The sequence below is a fragment of the Engystomops pustulosus genome, chromosome 6 (assembly GCF_040894005.1).
Source record: "Engystomops pustulosus chromosome 6, aEngPut4.maternal, whole genome shotgun sequence".
NCBI classification, from domain to species: Eukaryota; Metazoa; Chordata; class Amphibia; order Anura; family Leptodactylidae; genus Engystomops; species Engystomops pustulosus.
Window position 1 is genome coordinate 118,742,836 of NC_092416.1, and position 25,425 is coordinate 118,768,260.

Sequence of the window (25,425 nt, forward strand, 5' to 3'; positions counted from 1 at the left end):
GGACTGTAATAAACTTTTATTTATTCTTTTCAAAGTGGGACAAATAATAAATATTAAAGGGTAACTCTGACCTTAGTTTATATGATCATTACTAATACAAGAAAGATCTATGATTTGCATAAATCCCTTTCTTTCTTATTTTACATGTCACTTTGAACATGCCTGGAGGTGAAACACGCTGAAAGGAAATTTCTTTTGTGTTCTTCATCTACCTCTAAGAATTGCATGTGTTTGCCTTGTTTGAATCCGTTTTTCTTTATTTGTGGAAATTTAACTAACAATGAAAGTGTTAATTCAGCTGCTTACACTTCCAAAAATACAGATTCAAACCTGCCAGACCCATAGTAAATATACAAAAACGCATGCATTTTCAGTGTTTTTAAAGGGAACCTGTCACCAGCGACCTCATTTTCACTAAAGACCTCTTGCTCCTTCACACAGCTCACAGAGAGCACAAAGGTGGGGGCCAAGAGCTGAGGAGTGAGCAACACAGACAAGTCACATGTTTTTTTTAAATGCATCCAAACCAAAGTCAAACCCCTAGAACTACACAGAGGATTCTGTCAGGGTGCAAGGTAAGTTATAACACATAATTATATTGTAATGAAAATGCTTAGAGAAAGCAGAAAGGTTTATTTGTAATACAGTTGTAATAGGCTTCTGTAAACTGTCTTTAGTGAAAATGAAGTCCCTGGTGACAGGTTCCCTTTAAAATGCACCATTATCGGACCAAGAACAATTACGCAAAATATATATAAAATATACTCAAGTTTCAGAAAAAAAAAGATGAATTTCACACCACATCTACTTTTCAGCAAAGCTGTGTACAATTTCTGTTAAGTTACATCAGATTCATTCATATGCAGTCAACTTTTTCTATTGACTGACCTGTCCACCATTATAGCAATATAAGTAGAAAACACCAGAAACACCAGGAATGAACACACAAAAAATTTCAGTTGCACCAGTTTGAAAAAATAAGGCTCCAAAAAATAATTTAAGGTTTAGGTTTAATTTGGCAAAACCTTATATCCATTGATTCCCAGGACTCATCATTTCCTTATTGTAAATGTTCAAAGCTTACAATGGGTGTATTACAAAGACTGTCCACTAGATGGACATAACTCTCTATAAAATGTGGCATTCCTGATTTAATTTTTACACCTGTTATCTTTCTCATCCAAGTCAGTGCCCTTAACCCTTTCAAACCACAAATACCACAAATTCAATAACATTACACAAACATAATGAGAAATATGACTATAAAACCTGCAACGTTTTCACAGGAAATTTGCTGTGGATTTTCCCAAATTCTGTCATTCTAAAAAAGGAATACCCAAAATGTGCTAGATTCTACAGAGCTATAATTACTAGGGGTTGCCCACAGTTTTCTCCTTGAACATTGCAAAAGGAGTAAAGTTTTGGTAAAAAGCTGTTGGATGAGTTCCTTGCCGCTTTTCAACCCGCACAGGTTAGACTGGGGTTTTTTGTGATATTGCAACAATATATATTCTATAAATATTCAATAAATTTCTTTCTGTTACTTAGAGAAGTCTAAATATGCATGTTTAAAGTTTCTTATATTAACTGCATGACAAAATAGTTCATCCTAATTAGCGGGCCGTTGCCCCATGAGGTCAGGGAGATCTCTCCTTGTCGCGACAGCTAAGGAGAGAGACAGATGCAACAGGGAAGCTCCTAGTGGGACAGTAGAAAAAAATTAAATAAAATTATATAGTATATACATATATGTGTATATATATATATATATATATAACACCACAAAATTACCCATTCCCCTATATATAATTATATTTTGAGTAAAAAAAAATAAAATAACACACAAAATTGGTATTGACAAGTCTGTAGTGACCTTGGCCAAGCAGATATTACATTGTTATACCCGTACTGTGAAGGGTATAAAACATAAAAATAAAAAAATAAAAAAAATTAATTTTAGTGATTCCTACCTCCCAAAAATCTATAATAGAAAGTGATCAAAAAGTCAGATGTACCCTACAATAGTAGCAAACTAACCGCTACCCTTTCCCACAATAAATAAGTCCTAATAATCCTCTCTTGATTGAGGAATAAAAATGTTATAGCTCTCAGTATATGGAGACACATAAGCAAATGTAGTTTCCCTAAAAAGTTTTTTATTTGCTAAAGTAGTAAAACATGAGATAATCTGGACATGTTTGGTGTCTCCATAATTGTACTAACTTATAGAATAATTTTATTCTGTTTATAATACTGTACAGTGTACAGTTTTAACTAAAAAGCAAGTGGCAAAACAGCAGTTTTATTGTATTCCGCTGCAGGAAAGAGTTAATAAATTTGCACCATATGCAATTTTTTCCCATACAAACAAACCCATTGGAAAATACAAATCTTACCTCAAAAAACAAGCCCTCATATGCCCATATGAGATAAAAAATGTTTTTAAAAAACTATGTATTTTGGAATTTGAGCAGGGAAAATGGAAAAAAATTGCTGTAGCCTGAAGACCATTTTAGGCCGTGTACTTAAAGGGGCTTTCCCATGAAAGAATGTTCTCAAATGTTAATGTTAATCCCCTAGTGATGTTTACACAATAAAGGTCAATTTTTTACCTTACTTTGCAATTTTAGTCAGTTTTATTGCTGTTTTTGGTCCTATCACGCCCTAGACAGGTCAGTGTAAGAATCTACACTGTAGACAGGGACTCTCTAAGCAGACTCTACATGATTCTTCTGTGCTATGAGATGCTGTGTGCAGACAATGTGCTTAGATTGTCATAGTACAGAGTTTATCTACATTTTTATTTAGCTTCTGAACATTCGACTAGCATCTGACACATGATATCCATGACATCTGTCTGTAGCTTGTAGAGTAAGTCTCTGCACACTTCTGCTTGCCAGCAGTAAGTACCTGTGTCTGCCCTGTTTTGTAATGCAGGGGGAGAGGCATGAGGAAGAGAACACTACAGTGTGCAGACAAGAGAAGCTGTTCATGAGAAGAATCTGACCAAAGTCAGGAGATTTATGGTGTATACAGTGATAACCAAAATTGTAAACACCAGGAAAAAAAGAAACAGGTTGGACTTAGATCTGTGAAATGCTGTATTTTTGTTATCAGTGAATTAGAGAATGTGTTATTTTCTTATCCTAAGTATATTTAGGAATCTTGTCTTGCGGGAATACCCCTTTAAGGTGTGAACAGATAAGTCATTGTGCTATAGGTGAGGTGCACTTTGTTGAGAAGGCTTGAAAAAGTGCGTTCGAATGCACAAAATGGTCCATCGCCTTGGCGAGGCCGCACCTCATTCTGTCCTGTAACCTCTGCAACAATAAAGAAGTTTGTTTGAACTATACTCCTGTGAGTTCCACATTTGAACTATACTCCGGTGAGTTCCACATTTCATCCCTCTTCTCTATTATATTTATCTTGCCTGGTTTCTTGTGCACCCCAGATCAGTTCTGCTCCCTGAACAGCAGTCTTCTGTTGTATGTCTGCCTAAGGGTTTCGTAACTGCAGTGTGAACATTGCCCATCATCAGACTTTGTTTTCCATTGAACCAGGGCACTTTGTTGAGATGATGAATAACTTCTGCTTTTTACCAGCTTTACAACTTCCATTCATTAAAACAGATTTCACATGATGAATCCAGTAAGGTAGGAAAATTATTAACTAGGATAACAGATACCAGATAAGCAGCTCAATGCAGACACTTCTTTGGGGCTAATTTATAATCACTTATCAATGAGGACAATTATCGAAGTCTGGAAATGGCACCTGTCTTTTTTCTGTGTTTTGGGCTTGCTTGCTTTATTTTATAGTGTGATTTATCTTACACAGGAGTTTTATGTTTGAGCAGCCTAGTCTTAATTACTAGCTACGCCTGCTTCGAACTGGAGTTGCAACTATTTATCGCAATTGCAACTTTTTCTGAAAAATTAAACTGGATTTTTGTAATGTAAATGAATCAGGAAACAGCAAACACTGCAGGGAGAGTATAAAATTCGCTAATTTTGCCGCAGCTGTGGTAAAAATTCACAAATATAAGAAAAAAACAATACCCCTCCAATGTTTCCATTTCAAGTTACAATATGACATTTTCCAACCTGTTAACCTCTAGAACTTAAAACTTTCAGACCTCAACAAACCTCATGTCCTGAAAATCTGAACAAATTTCTAGTTTAACTTAATCTCAGCTAAATGCTACACTATACGTAATACTATAACAAAATCCAGTTTGTTACAACACGCTGAGGGGAGGTCTTAAATTCTGTCACCGATTGTCTTTGACTACATGGACAGTCTTTAGTTATTTAGTGTCAGGAATCTAAAAAGACCTGCTTTTTATCTTTTAGACACACACCTTCCTCTTTGCTACAAAGCAGCTGCTCCAGAGGAAATGTAACCTGTAGAATCCACACTACACTCCTGTTAAACCAACTGCATTTCAGCTACTATCAACCTACTTCGTTAAGGGTTTCTCTACTTGTAATACCTGATTTTGAAAGCTCGGTTATCAGATACCATTTCTATGGAAAGAAGGGTGACTTAACCCCTTCCAGCACCAGGATGTACAGTTACATTTAGGCTTTACAGTGTCACTGTATAAAATGACTGCTAGCAGCCATGTTTGGAATACTAGGAACCAGCAAGGGACTAGTCACAGTGATCCATTGCCGCAATCATTCTGACAGGCCAATTTGTATAGACTGACCAATCAGATTGCAATCAGCTAACAGAAGAAGAGGAGGGCTGCAATCTCCGTTCTGCCCAAGCAATATAGTGAAAGTGAGGTGAATGGAGCCAATGTCCTTCTGCTGCCCACTGTGTTCACTCCCAATAACTCCAGTCTATAAAAGAAATTACCTTTCCTTTTTTTTATTTGTTAGAATCATTTAGTGTCTTAGTTAAGTAGGGTTTTGGGGATGGAAGTATGGAGGTGCAGAGTGAGGGGGCAGCTAGTTGGGTAACATGTAGAAGGCGGGGTAGAGGGAAGAGTTGCAGGGAGTCTAGTCCTGATCTGGTGCACCCCAATAAGTTTTCCAGGCTGGCGGATGAGGGGGATATCAGCTCTGGGGTAGCAATGCTGCAGCAAGACATGGCCTCTAGCAACCAGGGGACTGTCTGCTCCAGTAAGAAGGGTAATAGGAGCACAGGCAAGGTCAGACAGGTGTTGGTAGTGGGAGATTCTATTATTAGAGGAACACACAGGGCAATCTGTCACAAAGACCGTGCATACCGAACAGAGAGTGTTGTTTGCTGGGTGCTTGGCATGTTGAGGATCAGTTTTACAAATTATTGGAAGGAGCTGGTGAGGAACCACATTGGCACCAATGACAAAGTAAGAGGTAGGTGGAAGGTCCTTAAAAATTATTTCAGAGATTTAGGCAATGAGTTCAGGGCAAGGACCTCAAAGGTAGTTTTCTCCGAAATACTACCTGTACCATGTGCCACACCAGAAAGGCAGCGGGAGATTAGGGAGGTAAATAAGTGGTAAGTATGGTTTGCACCTCAATGGGGAGGGTGCAGCTATTTTGAGGGAAATGTTTAAACTAGAGGAGTGTTTAAACTAGAGACTTGGGGGGAGGGCAACTACATTTGTGCAGGGCAAAAGGCAGTGTAGACAGGTAACTGGGAAAAGCCATAGTCCATGGGGGAGGAAGAGGGGCTGGAATAATATTGGGGAAAAAGAACCAAAAGAATAGGGATAGGAAAAACCATATAAAGTGCATGTACACAAATGCCAGAAGCCTCACAAACAAAATGGAGGAACTAGATGTTGGAGCGCAAATATGAGATAGTGGGTATCAGTGAGACATGGCTCAAAGGGAGCGATGAGGCGTTACTGGATCATAGACAGAAAAATTAATCTTGTAAAGAGAAGATAAAGGCTGCGAAAATAGAGACTGAGAGAAATAATGCCAGGGAGAGCAAAAAGAATCCCAAATTATGTTTCAAGTCAATAAATGATAAGAAACTAAAAACTGAGAGTGTGGGCCCTCAGAGGAGTAACATGGTGGAAGGAGATGAGGAAAGGGACAATCTACTGAATGTCGCCTTCTCAACTGTCTTTGCCCAGTAAAATCCACTGGTGGAAGTCACGATGAGGAATGATGTAAATTCTCTTTGGAATGTCAACAGTTTAACCCAGGAGGTACAGCACCACTTCACAACCACAAAGATAGCCAAATCTACAGACCTGTGAGCCTAACTTCTGTTGTGGGGAAAATATTAGAGGGGTTTGTTAGAGATGCTATCCTGGAGTATCTCACTGTATGTAACCTTTACATCAGCATGGGTTTATGAGAGATTGGTCCTATCAGACTAATCTGATTGGCTTCTATGAGGAAGTAAGTTCCAGACTGGATCTAGGGGACTCTGTAGATGTTGTATGTGGACTTTTTAAAGGGATTTGACACAGTGCCACATAAAAGGTTGGTACATAAAATGAGACTTCTGGAACTTGGGGAAAATCTGTGTAATTGGGTAAGTAATTGGCTTAGTGATAGAAAACAGAGGGTCGTCATTAATGGCATATTCTCAAATTGGGTTGACTTTACCAGTGGAGTGCCACAGGGGTCAGTATTGGGGCGACTTCTTTTTAATATTTTTGTTAATGACCTTGTAGTGGGTTTACACAGTCAAGTTTCAATATTTGCAGATTATACTAAGCTGTGTAAAGTAATTAATACTGAGGTTGATATTTAACATTACAGAGGGATTTGTGGAAGCTTGAAGAGTGGGTAGAGAAAAGGTTTGATGAGGTTTAATGTAGATAAATGAAAAGTTATGCTCTTGGGCCATGGAAACAAAAAAGTCTAATTATGTTCTAAAGAGTCAATTACTTGGTCAAACTGGAGCTGAAAAAGACTTGGTGGTATTGGTGGATGGTAAACATAATTTTAGTGAGCAGAAAATTATGGGATATATCAGCAAAGGAATAGATTCGCATGATAAGGACATAGTTTTGCCGTTATACATATCACTGCTCAGACCACACATTGTTGTGTACAGTTTTGGGCACCAGTATATAAAAAGGACATAATAGAACTGGAACAGGTGCAGAGGAGAGCAACCAAGATTATTAGGGGAATGGGGGAACTTGAATACAATGACAGATTACAAAATTATTTGTGTTCAGTTTAGAAAAAAAGACGACTGAGGGGAGATCTCATTACAATGTACAAATACCTGAAGGGACAGTACAAGGATCTCTCCAAAGATCTTTTTATACCTAGGCCTGTGACCAGGACAAGGGGGCATCCTCTACACCTAGAGGAAAAGTGATTCTACCATCAACATACACTCACCGGCCACTTTATTAGGTACACCATGCTAGTATCGTGTTGGACCCCCTTTTGCCTTCAGAACTACCTCAATTCTTCGTGGCATAGATTCAACAAGGTGCTGGAAACATTCCTCAGAGATTTTGGTCCATATTGACATGATGGCATCACACAGTTGCCGCAGATTTGTCGGCTGCACATTCATGATGCGAATCTCCCGTTCCACCACATCCCAAAGATGCTCTATTGGATTGAGATCTGGTGACTGTGGAGGCCATTTGAGTACAGTGAACTCATTGTCATGTTCAAGAAACCAGTCTGAGATGATTCCAGCTTTATGACATTATCCTGCTGAAAGTAGCCATCAGATGTTGGGTACATTGTGGTCATAAAGGGATGGACATGGTCAGTAACAATACTCAGGTAGGCTGTGGTGTTGCAACAATGCTCAATTGGTACCCAGGGGCCCAAAGAGTGCCAAGAAAATATTCCCCACACCGTGACACCACCACCACCAGCCTGAACCGTTGATACAAGGCAGGATGTTGTTGACGCCAAATTCTGACCCTACCATCCATATGTCGCAGCAGAAATCGAGACTCATCAGACCAGGCAATGTTTTTCCAATCTTCTACTGTCCAATTTTGATAAACTTGTGCAAATTGTAGCCTCAGTTTCCTGTTCTTAGCTGAAAGGAGTGGCACCCGGTGTGGTCTTTTGCTGCTGTAGCCCATTTGCCTCAAAGTTCGACGTACTGTGCGTTCAGAGATGCTCTTCTGCCTACCTTGGTTGTAAAGGGTGGCGATTTGAGTCACTGTTGCCTTTCTATCAGCTCGAACCAGTCTGCCCATTCTCCTCTGACCTCTGGCATCAACAAGGCATTTCCGCCCACAGAACTGCCGCTCACTGGATGTTCGGACCATTCTCTGTAAACCCTGAGAGATGGTTGTGCGTGAAAATCCCAGTAGATCAGCAGTTTCTGAAATACTCAGACCAGCCCTTCTGGCACCAACAACCATGCCACGTTCAAAGGCACTCAAATCACCTTTCTTCCCCATACTGATGCTCAGTTTGAACTGCAGGAGATTGTCTTGACCATGTCTACATGCCTAAATGCACTGAGTTGCCGCCATGTGATTGGCTGATTAGAAATTAAGTGTTAACGAGCAGTTGAACAGGTGTACCTAATAAAGTGGCCGGTGAGTGTAGACAAAGGTTCTTTACAGTTAGACTATGGAACTCTCTGCCGCAGGAGGTTGTTATGGTGGACTCTATGTATATATTCAAGAAGGTCCTTGATGCCTTTCTGGAGAGAAAGAATATCACAGGTTATGGGGAAAGACTGCATCAGTCACTGTCATTAGCGTCACTGTTAGTACATCTGTTCATCTGTGTCAGTTCATAAGCATCAGTCCGTGTCAGCGTCAGTCTCGGTGTTACAAGAAAAAAAATAAAAAATATTATGCTTATCGTGCTTGCTGTTTTATGTGAAAAAAATCAGAATAAAATTATTCATGTATATATTTATTATTATATTTAAATATAGAACACTAAATGTTTCAGAGAAAACATAGACCCACATTTACTAAAAACAGCGCAAACTGCAGTATGTGCAGTTTAACTGCATAGTGTGCATAGGATGCCAGATTCCGGATTTTTGGTTAGACTTTGCATGATAAATGTGTTGCACGGTCCGACTGTGCGCTGGAATACCCATTTCAGTGCAGAAATTTGTGTTGAGCTGACCACCTTGTATGCTCAACAATTTATAGAAGCCAACCCCAATCCTTTTTTATCCAAGCCATATAGATGGTGTCCCCTTAAGGATATAGCCTTTTTTGATTTTAACACTTCCATTTTTCATTCCCACGCTTTCAAAATTCCATAACTTTTCAGTTTTCTGTGTACACAGCTGTTGAGGGCTTGTTTTCTGCATAACAAAATGCACTTCCTAGTGATGATATTTAATATTCCATACCATGTACTGGGAAACTGGAAAAAAATTCCAATTCCAGTGAAACTGTTAAAAAAAAAACATTTTCTGGTCAATGCTGTTTCTAGTCTCTGCACTACAGGGTTAACTTAGCACTTTATTGAGCTGTGTGTTTCTAGAGTGTTTTGTCCTCCCCTATCCTTCTCTTTGCTGTTCCTGGCTTTATAAGGGGCTGTCATCTACTTCTCTTCATCTTGGATCTGCGGCACCAAAGCAGTTCCGCCCTCCCTCCGTACGAGTTGCAGGGTTTTTTTTTGTTGTACTTTTAACATTTTTTCTGTTTATAGTTCTGAAGTCACAAATGGCAATGAGAAATGGAGAGAAGATGGATGTGGTGCTTGTCTGGCCGACTTGTCATCTGGGAGTCCAGATGAGCCATGTTTTTTACTGTGGAGATTTACGTTGGAATGTCTATGATGTTGATATATCCGAGTTTTATAACAAAGTCTGGCGGTGAGAAATGGAAAAATAATGGAATTCTGGTTGGCTCGTCTGGTCGACTTGTCATCTTGGAGTCCGGATGCGCACAGTACATTCGAGCCATTTTTCTTCACTGTGGATATTTAAATTAAAATGTGTACGATGCTGAGATTTCCGATATTTATAATGATTCATATTTATAGCTAAGATATGTGATAGTAAATCTGTGACTGGTTTCCATGACCCAACATGACCCTCAGTGTCAATTATTTCCTTACAGGTATTGATAAAATAGTATTTTGTGTGGTTTATTCAAGAAAGTGCCCCAGGAGTATAAGGGAAGGTGGTTGTGCATTTCACCAGTACTTTTGGGTCTTGTTTTTACAGCTTTCATTGTGCACTCCAAATGACACTTCCAATATATATATACTAAATATATATATATAGGTTTTATTTATGTTTTAGTAGCTTTAAACATTTTTTGTCTTATTCTGAGGCTAATAACTTTGTATACTTTGGTGTAAAGAGCTGTGTAAGGTGTAATTTTTTTGCGGAATGAGATGATGTTTTCATTGATACCAATTTGGGGACTCTACAGCCTTTTGATTGTATTTTATTAAAATAATTATATGTTGTAAAATGGCAAAAAAGTGGTATTTCAGACATTTGGGTACAATTTTTGGCTAAGGGGTCCACCGCCGGGAATAAAATTATTTTGTGAGCCTCCTAGTTTTCTAATAAAATAACATTTAAAAAATGATGTCACCATAAAGCAGACATTAATTAGTGACCAATATTGGTGGTAGCCTAACTGTACAATGGGCAAAACATTTAGAAATCAAATCTGAAAAGAAAGCACTTGGGTAAGTTAAAGCATTCTAAAGTTGTAACCGAATATAGTGATACATACCAGATTTTAAAATTTGGGCTTGTTCTAAAACTATAAAATGGCTTAGTCCAGAATGTTTTTTTTTTTTTTTTAAACTTTTTTTTCTTCTGTATATTTTGACTCCCTAGGGTACTTTAACCCTTAGGGGTCTGATCTCTCTTGGCATATACTACATTTCTACTGTGTTGCAGTATATGGGGATTTTGGTATTGATCTGTACCAGTCTGCCACTGGCACAGTCATGTTTACAGAATGTGTGCTGTCATTAGAACGATTGGCATATCCATGACCTCATGGGGGAATGATAATACAGTGCAAAAACTACATCAAATTATCTCTGTGATGTTACTGACCCAAAAATGAAGGTGATGTGAAATTTGGAACACAACTTCAAAACCGAAAAAATAAAACTGTGAGAAAACGACATCTTCCCAATACATTCCCCATACTGAATATTTAATGGTTCCACTAATACCTTAAAATATACCACTGATAACAAGCCCTCATAATGCCCTGTAAATGGAAAAATAGAACAGTTATGGTTTGTGGAAGGTGGGAAGTCAAAAACTGAACAAAAGAACAAAAAAGGGCCTGGTCCTGAATGGGTAACAAGCCTCTTTCTGTTCTTTTTAAAGCCGAGACACGTAGCAGTAGTTAATGCCGCTGACAGGGACTACAGTAAATATAGATTTTTTTACATGTTTGGCAAGTTGAATAGAGATATGTATTACAATCATTTCCCCCTGTGATTTATGTCATTTGTATAATAAATCAGGCTTTGATATACCTTGTGCTTTGTCTGTGTTGCGTGTTTTGATGGCCAGCATTGTACTTTGTTCAGGAATTATGTTAATGTTTATCTGTTATGTAGACACTTAAAAATTATTCCTATGCTTGAGGCAGTAAACATTCCAAGTCTCTCCTCAGCATAAGACATAAGATAAAGATATGTCATATTTTTCTGCAATCTATCTACAAACTAAGTACATGTTACATGCAGATTTGCCCTAAATTTAGGCTCCATGCAGACGGAAGTATATGAACAGTAAACCTGAAAAAGAAAAACTGATGTAAACTTTGCAGCTCTTTTGTATTTGTTCCATTCTTGGTTTTGCTTTTCAAATACTTAAAGGGGTCGTCCAAGAATGCAATAATTTTTACATAAGGCTGAGGAGCCTTTAAATATAATAAAAAGCATAGAATCACTTCTCTCCCCACTCTTATTAAGCCGCAGCACTGCCTGTCGCTGTCAGCATCTGTTCATATAAAGAAGCCCTTCAGAAAACAGCCATATTCTGGCTTCAGCTTTGGTTGCAGGTGTTTGACTGTGGTCAGGACGTCGCCACTGGCCTTGTTATACAACCAGAGCTGATGCTAGGAGAGAGGTGAATATATGCTCTTTATTATTTTTAAGGTCTCTTCCAGCACCCCCTAGCCATGTATAAATAATTAGTATATCTAGACAATCCCTTTAAGAAAAATACAGACCAGAATGCTGCACTCTAAATGGAGCCATACAGTAGACATAATGGGGCATATTCCTCAGGGCCTCTTTGCCACATCTGTGGCGTAGAAGCCCTAAAAATAATCGAAAATGCTAGCTTATTTTTAGAATTTGCGATTATTTTGCCCAATCCGCCACCTTTACACCAGTGGGACATGAAGGGGGGCGTGTATGGGCATGTGGAGGGCGCGGCTGGGAGTGGCCCTGCACGGGGCGTTACTGCTGTTATTGTCACATTCACTGCAGCTGGTGACTTTTTACATGTGGTAAGTCACAGGCTGCTTTTATTTGTACGACAGGCCCACAAATGCCGGTGCATGATAAATATCCCCCAATGTCTGCAATGTAACAGTATGATGCAGTGCCTGGATGGCAATCTCAGTACTTACAAAGCAAAATTAGGTACTATATCTCAGCAAACATTATTAGGGTGTTTTCAGGTTGTATACATAGGATTTGAGAGGAGGGTGTACACCCATTGCATGTGGTTTTTTTGTTTTTTTACAAAGCCAGAAGTAGATCCATCAGGAACAAAGCTTATATATTTTTCCTTAATATACTCCTTGTTCTTTGAACCCTTTTCCAGCTTTGGCTCATAATACGCCAAGAAAAACCCACTGCATGTAAAACCACATAAAACTGTGCCACTCCCTGTCTCCAGAAATGTCACTGTATCAACACATTATGAATGTCAGATTCTTGGATTGGTGACAAAATGTGTTAGCAAACTTTAGACCTTATGTAAATTTACTTCACTGCAGTTCCCTCTGCCAAGTTAAAAGCTTATTATCTGGCCAAACACTATAAAAAATGGCCCACGTGTAGAAAATAACATAAAAACTACTAACTTCTTCCTTCCCTTGGTGATTCAATGCTGTAACCTTGTGTTTCCCCAATTTGCTGGCATAATGGCTCTTAAAGCGGTAATACCTAGTGGATGTGGTAATACCGCGGGTGTTAACCCATTACACACCATGACCGCGGCGTGTAAGGGTGTTTGCGCTATGGATCAGAACCCCCGCAATGCTTACCGGGGGATCCGATACACTTCTGGGCAGCTCTGAGGACTGGCATGTGCCCCGGGGATGCTCGCTCTCCCTGGCAGTCAGACCCCTTCCGGGTCTGACTGCAAACTGTCTGAGCATGCGCGAGCATGCCAGACAGATTACACTGCTCTACAATAAAATAGTATTGTAGAGCAGTGTATTGAACTTGAACCAGCGATCAGAGCATCACTGGTTCAAAGTCAAGTAAGTATAAGTAAAAAAAAGTGAAAAACACTAAACACTACACATTAGAATAAATAAAAAATAAATGCATTAAAATATGAGCCCATAAAATGTCACTTTCCCATAAAACACTTAATAAAGTATACAAAAACACTAAAAAGCCACGCATATTTGGTATTGCCGTGTCCAGAACAATCTGTATAATAAAACAGAATTGTTACTGGACCCGCACGGTAAACACCGCAGAAAAAAAACTGCAAAAACATTCCGAAAAAAGATAATTTTTAATTAATACCCTATAAAAAAAATGCTCTAAAAAGTGATTTAAAAAATGTTATGCACTCTAAAATAAGACCACTAAAAAGAACAATCCTTCTTGCAAAAAATAAGCCCTTAAACAGATTTGTGAGGCGACAAATAAAAAAGTTATGCATATGAAAGACGGTGATGCTAAAATTAACAACATTTTTGCCAAATTACTTTTTATTCTGTAAAAATGGGAAAAAATAAAAAATCTATATAAATGAGGTATTTTCGTAATCGTGGCGAACCATAGAATAAAAATAATATACTATTTTTATGGTATGGTTAACGACCAAAAAAAAAAAAAAAAACATAGATATAAACACTATAGATGCCCCAAAATTACCTACCAGAAAAGTGCGTCTCATGTGGCAAAAGAAATAAGCCCCTATAGGTCCATATTAAAAAAAGAAAAAAAATTATAGCCTGTACAATGTGACAATCTGATCTGGATGGCGCCTCCTTCCCTTCTATGCCCGGCTGTGCGCCCATAAAGCAGGTTACCACCACATATGGGGTATCGGTGTATTCAGTAGGAATCGGGTATCAAATTTGTGGAGCCTTTTTTCATTTAATCCATTGTAAATGTTTAATTTTCCACCCAAAATGAGTGTATTGTGAAAAAAAATATTACAATTTGCAGACTGCACCTCCATTTTGTTTTAACCCCTATAAAACACCTAAAGGGTTAACAAACTTCTTAAAAGTGGTTTTTCATACGTTGAGGTGTGTAGTTTCCATAATGGGGTAATTTATGAGTCTAGCTATTATTTAGGCCTCTCAGTGTCAATTAGAATTTGAGCAGGTCCATCTAAATACGGGTTCTGGTGATTTTACAAAAAATTTGAAAAATGGTACCTAGATTCTGAGCCTCATAACATTCTAGTAAAATATGTGGAATCTTAAAAAAACATCCAACATAAAGCAGACATTTGGGAAATGTAAGTTATGAATTTATTTGGGTGCTATGACTATCTGCATCAAAAGTAGAGAATTTAGAACGTTGAAAATAAAGAATTTTTCTAAATTTTTGTCAAATTTCTTTTTTTTTTTATTACTAAACGCAAAAGATTTCATCCAAATTTTTAAACTAATTTGAAGTACAATGTGTCACGAGAAAACAATCTCAAAATCCCCTAGATATCTTATAGCGTCCCAAAGCTATAACCACTTATAGTGACACAGGCCAGATTTGAATAATGGGGCCGCGTCCTTAAGGCCAAAAGAGGGTGACCTAGGGGTTAAAGGAAATCTAAAATTAAAAACAAGCATGATAAATCAGGCACCATGACTGTGGTAATCTTCTTATATTTGTTATCCATGACCTCCTTCCTTCATCCTTCAAAATCAACCTTTAAAATTTATGCTAATGAGCCCCGCTGTGATGTGGATTCACAGCTGTTACAGTGTTAAGGTGCACTTCCTCCTCACAATGAGTGCTAAACTTCCGGTGCTTCAGTGAAATTACATCAGGAAGAGGTAGAGGGGAGTGCCAAGCAGTCTGCAAATCGAGAGGCTCTGGAAACAGCCACAGTAGCCCTTCAGACTCATTAGTATAATTTTAACCCCTTCACGCTCCGTGGCGGATATATCCGCCACGGAGCGCAGTGACTTAGCGCTCAGTGGCGGATATATCCGCCACGGCGCTTATGCCGGCTCGGCTCTGGATCAGAGCCGAACCGGCATCGGGAAACACGGGGTGCCGGCTGTAACTAATAGCCGGCACCCCAGTGTAACACCCGCGATCGGAGTTGTCTCCGATCGCGGGTGCTTAACCCGTTAAATGCCGCGGTCAGCGCGACCGCGGCATCTAACATGTATCTGGGGGGTCTTTCCTCCACGATCGGCCCCCCCGAACCGTTTTCGGGGGGCGCCGATCGTTGCTATAGTAACTCTGGGGTCCGATCTGGACCCCAGAGTTACTTGCAAGAATTGCCAGTAAGATGGCGTCTGTGACGTCATCTTACTGGCACAGTGCCAGCCTATGCAAGTGCATAGGCTGACATTGATAATACTCTGCAATACATTAGTATTGCAGAATATTATCATGAAGAAGCAATCAGATGATTGCTTCTTCATGTCCCATGGTATAAAAGTGAAAAAGTAAAAAAAAAATGTTATTCAATAAAAAAATAAAGTAATAAATCACCAAAAATGCCCAAAAGCCCCAAAACATATAAAGAGACATATAACTAAAAAAAAAGTGTAAATCATAACACAAACCCCACATATATAGTATCACCGCGTCCGTAACAACCCGTAGAATAAAAGTAAATCATTATTGAATCCCCACGATAAACGCCGTAAAAAAAAACTGCTATAAACCCTCCAAAAATTATGATTTTTACCTTTTCAATCCCACAAAAAATGCTATAAAATGCGATCAAAAAACCATATGTACTCAGACATGATACTGGTCTAAAGTACAACATGTCCCGCAAAAAACAAGCCATCAACCAGCTCCGTAGCCAAAAAAGTAACAATGTTATGCCACTTGGAAGACGGCAATACAAAAATGATAGATTTTTCCCCACATTAGGGTTTTGTTTGACAAATTTAGTAAAACGTAAGAAAATATATTCATGTCTGGTATCCCCGTAATCGTATCGACCCATAGAATAAAGATAACAGGATTATTAGTCTATACGGCAGTGATGGCGAACCTTTTAGAGACCGAGTGCCCAAACTACAACAAAGACCCGCTTATTTATCGCAAAGTGCCAACACAGAAATTCTATTTGTGATTTATACTCCCTGCTCACACAGTTTCACAGTTTTCATTGATACCAGCACCTGAGGACACCAATATAGCAGAAAATAGTCCCAGGTAGAGCTGTCACTTTAAAATAGCTCTGTGCACAGTAAGTCCTGGGCTGTCTGGGACAGCAGGAAGATACCTAGAGTCATCTCTGGTGATGGCCTGAGTGCCCACAGAAAGGGCTCTGAGTGCCACCTCTGGCACCAGTGCCATAGGTTCGCCATCACTGCTATACGGTGAACACCAAAAAAAAAAAAAGTAAAAAATCCAGTACAGAATTGATGCTTTTCTACTCCTGCCCTCAAAAAAAGTTCCTAAATTTTCAACAATAGGTGATACCAACCCCAAAATGGTAACAATGGAAAAAGCATCTTATCCCGCAAAAAAAATGCTGTCACATGACCCCAATAATGAAAAAGCGAAAATGTTATAGCCTTCAAAAGGGGCCAATGAGGAAACTAAAATCCTGGCAGCTGCAGGGTGCTCCTTCCCTTCTGCGCCTCGCTGTGCCCCCATAAAACAAGTCACGGCCACATGTGGGGGGTCTCTGTACTCGGGAGAAACTGCAGAACAAATTGTATGGTGGGTTTTCTCTTTTTATATTTTGGAAATGTGTAAATTTTAGTGCTAAATGAACGTATAAGGGAACAATATGACCATTCTAAATTTCACCCCCATTTTGATTCAATTACTATGAAGATCTCAAGGGGTTAACAATCTTCGTAAAAGCTGTTTCTGATAGCTTGAGGGGTGCAGATTTGAAAATGGGTTGGTTATATAGGGGGTTTTGATGCTAAATATGTAAAATTTCATTCAAAACTGTATTTATCCCCAAAATAGTCAATTCTGAAAATCCGGAAAAGCGATATTCTATTTGTAAGCCGCGTGACATCAAAATAAATTATCCAGACATATCAAAAATTATGAAAATGTAAAGTAGACAAATGGGAAATGTTATTCAGCAACTTATTTAGGTGGTAAATCTATCTGCCTGAAAACGCAATGATTTAGAATTTCGAAAATGGCAAATTTTTCAAAAAATTTATCATATTTTCTTTTTTTTGTAAATAAACGCAAAACTTATGTGCCAAAATTTACCACTAAAATGAAGTACAACATGTGGGGAAAAAACAATCTCAGAATCGTTTTGATAAGTAACAGTGTTCAAAAGTTATAACCATATAAAGCGACGCAAGTCCGAATCCAAAAAATCGGACTGAGCCTTAAGCTACAAAATGGCTGCGTCCTTAAGGGGTTAAAGGGCTGAGCCCTCTCCATAGCCAGTAAGTCTTTGCTGCATATATTGCAGCAAACATTTATTGGTAACACCAGTGATCGGTGCTAGAAGTGCAAAGCTGCTGGCGGCTTCAAAAAGATAGCGCCAGCCATCTTGGTGAATATCGCCGCTCTCTGTGGCATCATTGGGGGGCGGTGATCAGTTTCCTATAACAGCCTTGGGTCTTCTGAAGACCCAAGGCTGTCTGGTTTTAACCACTGTAGTATGGCAGTAAGTTGATAGGATCAATCAGACAACCTAGGGTTAAAGTACTCTAAAGTCTAGTGGTCTAAAAAAAAAATAGTAAAAAATATATATATTAATTCATATCACCCAACTTTCCCTAAAAGTCATATAAATATAAATAAACAGTAAAATCATAAACAAGTTAGGAATCACAGTGTCCCAAAATGTAATAACGCTTTTCTTTCATTGTGTATTACCCTGTAACAGAAAACAATGCCCAATATCGAAAATGGCAATTTTTTGCCATTTTGAAAAATATGGTATAAAAATTCAATAAAAAGTGATCCAAAGGCCGTATAGTCGTAAAAATAGATGCATTGCCAGAAGATGAAAAAATAATATATTTTTTTTGTACAGGAGGTTTTAATTTTTGTAAATGCATAAAAACATTATAAAAGCTGTACAAATTTGGTATCCCCATTATCTCCTCAACCCAAAGAATGAAGTAAACATGTCATTTGGGGTGCACAGTGAAAACTGTAAAATCCAAGCCCACAAGAAAACGGCCCAATGTGGTTTTTCACCAATTTCCCTGCATTTGAAATTTATTTCCTACTTCCCACGGCATGGAATATAAAATACTGCCAGTAAGAAGTGCAATTTGTTATACAAAAAAAACCCTCACACAGCTCTCTACATAGAAAAATAAAAAAGTAATAGTCTTTTGAAGGTGGGGAGTGAAAAATGGAAACACAAAAACTAAAAAGGGCCTCGAGGTTAAGGGGTTAAGAAAAAGTAGGTTGTGGATAACGGATATAAGAAGATTACAACAGTCATGGTGCCTGGTAAGTGTCTCTGGTTTATCATGTTTGATTTTAATGGTAGATTTCTTTTAAACCACAAAATATATTTTAAAGATGATTTCACCAATAGTTTTCTGTGAGAGTTAAATATAATGGGGCTTGTTTATTAAGGGTCGCGGATCGCAGTTTCGACTGTTTGCCGGTTTCGGTATTTGCGCAGCTTTGACAGGTATTTAACAGGAGTTTGCGCTGGGATTGTGGCACACGCAATCGAATTGTGTGGCAGTTCCGCTGGCTTTCATGCAACCGGAATCGGGGAGCGATCCGACTGATTCGGACTGAGGGTGGGATTTAAGATTCAAATTGTGTCGTAGGACAATGCACTTACATGCACCAGGAAGAAGGTGAACTCCGTCGGACCTGAGAGGGGAAGCGACACATGCAGGATATCGGGCGCACGATCACATTATCATCGGACACACTGTACTTCTTGAACTCCACGGGACCTGGTAAGTAAATGTGGTCCAATATCTTCTTTGACAATGCTACATGACCACATTTCCATTGGAAAACTTTCCCTCGACCCAATACGTTGGCTTTCAACTTGGCAATCCCATCATCCGTTACTTGCTTTAGTATATTCAATATATCATTTTCTTTTTTGTTTCTGAAATATAAGACTTTTGACTTAGCCTGTAGTATTAAGGGGACCATGATGTCACACTCTTCACAAATATCGAAATGCTTTATGTGCTTTTGTTCTCAATAAAGAAAAGATTAACACCACTGCTAGACTCTTCCCTCCAGACATCTCTAATTTTGTCTCATACAATAACCAGCTGATGTTTTTTTTCATTCTCACTTCCATTTTTTTCAGAATGGCATACACGTTTCTCAGACAACAGAGGGTGGCATAAATGAATAGAACATGTTAATGAAACAAATTTCCAAGATGGTGGCCCTGGTCCAATGTGTGCACATGAGGAGTGGCAGTAATTCTTGCCATGTGACTGTAGCAGCTCCGAAATAAGTATTCTCTAAGGGGGAATTTATCACAATTGGGCGCATTGTTAAACGCTGTTATATAAAAACTACTACAAAAGTTCTTAAGGAATTATACCTTTATTGGGTAATAAGAAAAAATCTTCTTGCTGCAAGCTTTCAGGTCACACAGGCCCCTTCATCAGGCGCGTTACAAATGAGGCACTGAGAGAAAACAAAACATTTGAGAGATGCTACACTTAGATAACAGGTACTTGTGGTAATATATCATTAAGATTACCAGGGTAATGAAATGAAAGGAAAAAGGGGATGGCCCAGGATTGCGGAGGTCTGGATTTTGCATTTGTGGGGTTTGAATTATGTCCATGTAATGGACCATAAAATTTTGAAATTATGAAATGTTAACATTCTATAACAGCAAAAAGAAAAAAAAAAACAGCCCTTCATCCTGGTGGCAGATGCCCTTTAAATAGTTTGATTTTATGATTCACAAAATGTTATAGGCTTTCTGAAGTAGGTGGAGTTATCACAAAGATGGTCGCCAGTGGAAACATCAAGTTCTCAGTAACTCTTCCTCCCTCTTATGCTCTGCTCCCATTGATGATCTAGCAGACTTTCATGCACTGTTACTATAGTAATGATGTGTAACTTCTAGTTTATTTATTATTAGAAAGGCGCCTATGACACCCATCAGCAAAAGGCCAAGGATACCATCCATGACTATGCCCTTAACCTGCAGGAGGTGCTGCGGGCAGTTAAACAGATTGATCCAGACCGTTTGCAGGATGAAGATAAGATGTTAACAGAGCAATTTGTGGAAGGCTTGCTATCTGCGTCCAGTAAGACCCAATTGCTTATGATGTCCCTACAGAATTCAGACACGGACCAAGCCATCCGAGTGCTACGGGAAAGCACCCATGCTTATAGTGAGCCATCTATCAGGTGTCACCAGGTGGCAGTGTCCACAATGTCCTAGTTCACATCACCAGATTGAAGTTGAGGACCACTCTACAGATTTGAGGTTGGAGGTGCAGGAGTTAACTAAAAGTGTTCAGTACAGATGACCTGCCCTGGCATAGGCCATGGTGGAGACTGTCGCCACAGCAACTACCCTGCACCAGACTTCGTCCCACAGACCAAGTTAATCCCACCAGATGACCAATATGCAGACAATGCAATAAAGTTGGTCACATTGAAAGGAAGTGTCCATTAAATGGGCGAGCCCCAGGGTAGTGGACCCGGAAGTAAGATGGTCTGTTGCATCTAACTAAAGCAATAAGTATATTAGAGGTATGTCATTGATAGCCATAGTGATAGATGGTCTTCCCTTCACAGCCCTCCTGGACACTGGCTCACAAGTAACCCTGAACCATGTGTACCAGAGGTACTGGACTGATAAAGACTAGAGATGAGCGAGCACTAAAATGCTCGGGTACTCGTTATTCGAGACGAACTTTTCCCGATGCTCGAGTGCTCGTCTCGAATAACGAGCCCCATTGAAGTCAATGGGAGACTCAAGCATTTTTCAAGGGGACCAAGGCTCTGCACAGGGAAGCTTGGCCAAACACCTGGGAACCTCAGAAAAGGATGGAAACACCACGGAAATGGACAGGAAACAGCAGGGGCAGCATGCATGGATGCCTCTGAGGCTGCTTAAACGCACCATTATGCCAAAATTATGGGCAACAGCATGGCCATGACAGAGTGACAGAATGGCTAGATAGCATCTAAAACATCCAATAATTGACCCTGACACTATAGGGGACGGCATGCAGAGGCAGCGGCAGCAGCGGCAGGCTAGAGATGGCGACATACCCTAAATGGACTCAGGCTTCAAACCAATGGGTGGCAGAGAGGAACCAAAGGAGGTGAGCAAGAAGCGCTCAAATAATATCGGTACATGATAAAAGTTTGCCAGTATATTTTGTGGATTACACAGCAGGGTGGCGACAAAGTTGACATGGAAGCCATGAAAACAACCCAAAATTCTGCTCGTTTGATAAGGGGACCATGTATGGAGGCAGTGAACTAGTAATAGATTAAAGGTGCTGCAGTTAAAACTATGTTAGGTGGATCTTGGCATGGAGCTGGCGCTCCGCTGCCAGACGAGCTTTTGCCAATCCAAGCCCCTGTCTCTAGGCTACTCCCCAAACAGCACTTCTAAGAACCTTTTGTATAAGATCAAGTGTAGTAGCGTTCTTATAAGTTTGGGATATGGCGGGTGAGGGGAATGTAAACAGATGCGCAAGAAGCGCTGAAATAATATCGGTAAATGATAAAAGTTTGCCAGTATATTTTGTGGATTACACAGCAGGGTGGCGACAAAGTTAAGAAGTTTGATGTGGAATGCCCTGTAATAGCTCTTGGGCGGTGTGCCTTTTATCGCCTAGGCTCAGCAGTTTGAGCACCGCCTGCTGTCGCTTAGCGACGGCACTGCTGCTGTGCCTAGAGCTACCGACTGATGGCGCCATGCCCACGGATGGTAATTCGGAGGAGGAGGAGGTGGAGGAGGGGTGGGAGGAGGAGGAGGTATAGTAGGCCTTTGAGACCTGGACCGATGTAGGCCCCGCAATCCTCTGCGTCGGCAGTATATGACCAGCCCCAGGGTCAGACTCGGTCCCAGCCTGCACCAAGTTAAGTGTAGTAGCGTTCTTATAAGTTTGGGATATGGCGGGTGAGGGGAATATAAACAGATGCGCAAGAAGCGCTGAAATAATATCCGTAAATGGTAAAAGTTTGCCAGTATATTTTGTGGATAACACAGCAGGGTGGCGACAAAGTTAACAACTTTGATGTGGAATCCATGAAAACAACCCAAATTTCTGCCTGACACACCTTGTTTGATAAGGGGACGATGTATGGAGGCAGCTATATGGACGAATTTTGGAGGTAGCAATGGAGACAACGTGTGGAGGCTGCTATGGAGACAATTTAAGTTGGATAGTGCCTGTATGTGGCAGTCCAAAAAAGTTTTCAAACCAGAGGAGCAGGTAGGTGGCCCTCCAGAAAAATGAAATAGATTGAGTGCCTGTATGTGGCAGTCCAAAAAAGTTTTCAAACCAGAGGAGCAGGTAGGTGGCCCTCCAGAAAAATGAAATAGATTGAGTGCCTGTATGTGGCAGTCCAAAAAAGTTTTCAAACCAGAGGAGCAGGTAGGTGGCCCTCCAGAAAAATGAAATAGATTGAGTGCCTGTATGTGGCAGTCCAAAAAAGTTTTCAAACCAGAGGAGCAGGTAGGTGGCCCTCCAGAAAAATGAAATAGATTGAGTGCCTGCATGTGGCAGTCCAAAAAAGTTTTCAAACCAGAGGAGCAGGTAGGTGGCCCTGCAGAAAAATGAAATAGATTGAGTGCCTGTATGTGGCAGTCCAAAAAAGTTTTCAAACCAGAGGAGCAGGTAGGTGGCCCTCCAGAAAAATGAAATAGATTGAGTGCCTGTATGTGGCAGTCCAAAAAAGTTTTCAAACCAGAGGAGCAGGTAGGTGGCCCTCCAGAAAAATGAAATAGATTGAGTGCCTGTATGTGGCAGTCCAAAAAAGTTTTCAAACCAGAGGAGCAGGTAGGTGGCCCTGCAGAAAAATGAAATAGATTGAGTGCCTGTATGTGGCAGTCCAAAAAAGTTTTCAAACCAGAGGAGCAGGTAGGTGGCCCTCCAGAAAAATGAAATAGATTGAGTGCCTGTATGTGGCAGTCCAAAAAAGTTTTCAAACCAGAGGAGCAGGTAGGTGGCCCTCCAGAAAAATGAAATAGATTGAGTGCCTGTATGTGGCAGTCCAAAAAAGTTTTCAAACCAGAGGAGCAGGTAGGTGGCCCTCTAGAAAAATGAAATAGATTGAGTGCCTGTATGTGGCACTCCCAAAAATTGTTTAAAACAGAGGACCGGGTAGGTGGCCCTCCAGAAAAATTAAATGCATAAAGTACTATAGCTAGAGCCAGTGGGCCCTGTCAAAAAATAGCCAGTTTCCTCTGCGTTAGTGTACAAAGAGGAGGAGAAGGAGGAAAATGAGGAGGAGGAGGAGTGCATAAATTATTCAGGTTGAGCTTCCTTCACCTGGTGGAGATTGGAAATTATGAGAAATCCAGGCTTTATTCATCTTAATAAGCGTCAGCCTGTCAGCGCTGTCAGTCGACAGGCGTGTACGCTTATCGGTGATGATGCCACCAGCTGCACTGAAAACCCGCTCGGACAACACGCTAGCGGCAGGGCAGGCAAGAACCTCCAAGGCGTACAGCGCCAGTTCGTGCCACATGTCCAGCTTTGAAACCCAGTAGTTGTAGGGAGCTGTGTGATCATTTAGGACGATGGTGTGGTCAGCTACGTACTCCCTCACCATCTTTCTGTAAAGATCAGCCCTACTCTGCCGAGACTGGGGACAGGTGACAGTGTCTTGCTGGGGTGACATAAAGCTGGCAAAAGCCTTGTAAAGCGTACCCTTGCCAGTGCTGGACAAGCTGCCTGCTCGCCTACTCTCCCTCGCTACTTGTCCCGCAGAACTACGCACTCTGCTGCTAGCGCTGTCAGAAGGGAAATAGTGTTTCAGCTTGTGCCTGCTGGTATTCATGCATTCTCACACTCCTTTCCTCTCCAGGGATGAGAGTGGAAAGATTTTGCTTGTACCGTGGGTCCAGGAGAGTGAATACCCAGTAATCGGTGCTGGAATAAATTCTTTGAACGAGAGGGTCACGGGATAGGCAGCCTAGCATGAAATCTGCCATATGCGCCAGAGTACCAACGCGTAAGAATTCACTCCCCTCACTGGCCTGACTGTCCATTTCCTCCTCCTCCAACTCCTCCAACTCCTCTTCGTCTGCCCATACACGCTGAACAGTGAAGGACTGAACAATGGTCCCCTCTTGTGTCTCGCCAACATGCTCCTCCTCAACCTCCTCCACCTCCTCCACCTCCACCTCCTTCGATATGCGCTGAGAAACAGACCTAAGGGTGCTTTGGCTATCAACAAGGGAATCTTCTTCCCCCGTCTCTTGTGACGAGCGCAAAGCTTCCGACTTCATGCTGATCAGAGAGTTTTTCAACAGGCCAAGCAGCGGGATGGTGAGGCTGATGATGGCGGCATTGCCACTGACCATCTGTGTTGACTCCTCGAAGTTACTCAGCACCTGACAGATATCAGACATCCACGTCCACTCCTCATTGTAGACTTGAGGAAGCTGACTGACCTGACTACCAGTTCTGGTGGAAGTTGACATCTGGCAGTCTACAATCGCTCTGCGCTGCTGGTAAACTCTGGATAACATGGTTAATGTTGAATTCCACCTCGTGGGCACGTCGCACAACAGTCGGTGAGCGGGCAGTTGGAGGCGGCGCTGCGCTGCCCTGAGAGTGGCAGCATCTGTGCTGGACTTCCTGAAATGCGCACAGATGCGGCGCACCTTCATGAGCAAATCAGACAGATTGGGGTATGTCTTGAGGAAACGCTGAACTATCAGACTTAACACATGGGCCAGGCATGGCACATGTGTCAGTCTGCCGAGTTGCAGAGCCGCCACCAGGTTACGGCCGTTGTCACACACAACCATGCCTGGCTTCAGGTTCAGCGGTGCCAGCCACAGATCAGTCTGCGCCGTGATGCCCTGTAATAGCTCTTGGGCGGTGTGCCTTTTATCGCCTAGGCTCAGCAGTTTGAGCACCGCCTGCTGTCGCTTAGCGACGGCACTGCTGCTGTGCCTAGAGCTAGCGACTGATGGCGCCATGCCCACGGATGGTAGTTCGGAGGAGGAGGTGGAGGAGGGGTGGGAGGAGGAGGAGGCATAGTAGGCCTG

The 25,425-nt window shown here is 40.8% G+C and overlaps 1 protein-coding gene across 2 annotated transcripts in view; it reads right to left on the reverse strand.

The window, feature by feature from the left end:
- LOC140064118 (formin-H-like) overlaps nt 1-25,425 on the reverse strand; it is a 121,051-nt gene that overhangs the window by 91,230 nt on the left and 4,396 nt on the right. The gene's annotated exons all lie outside the window — the stretch shown is intronic.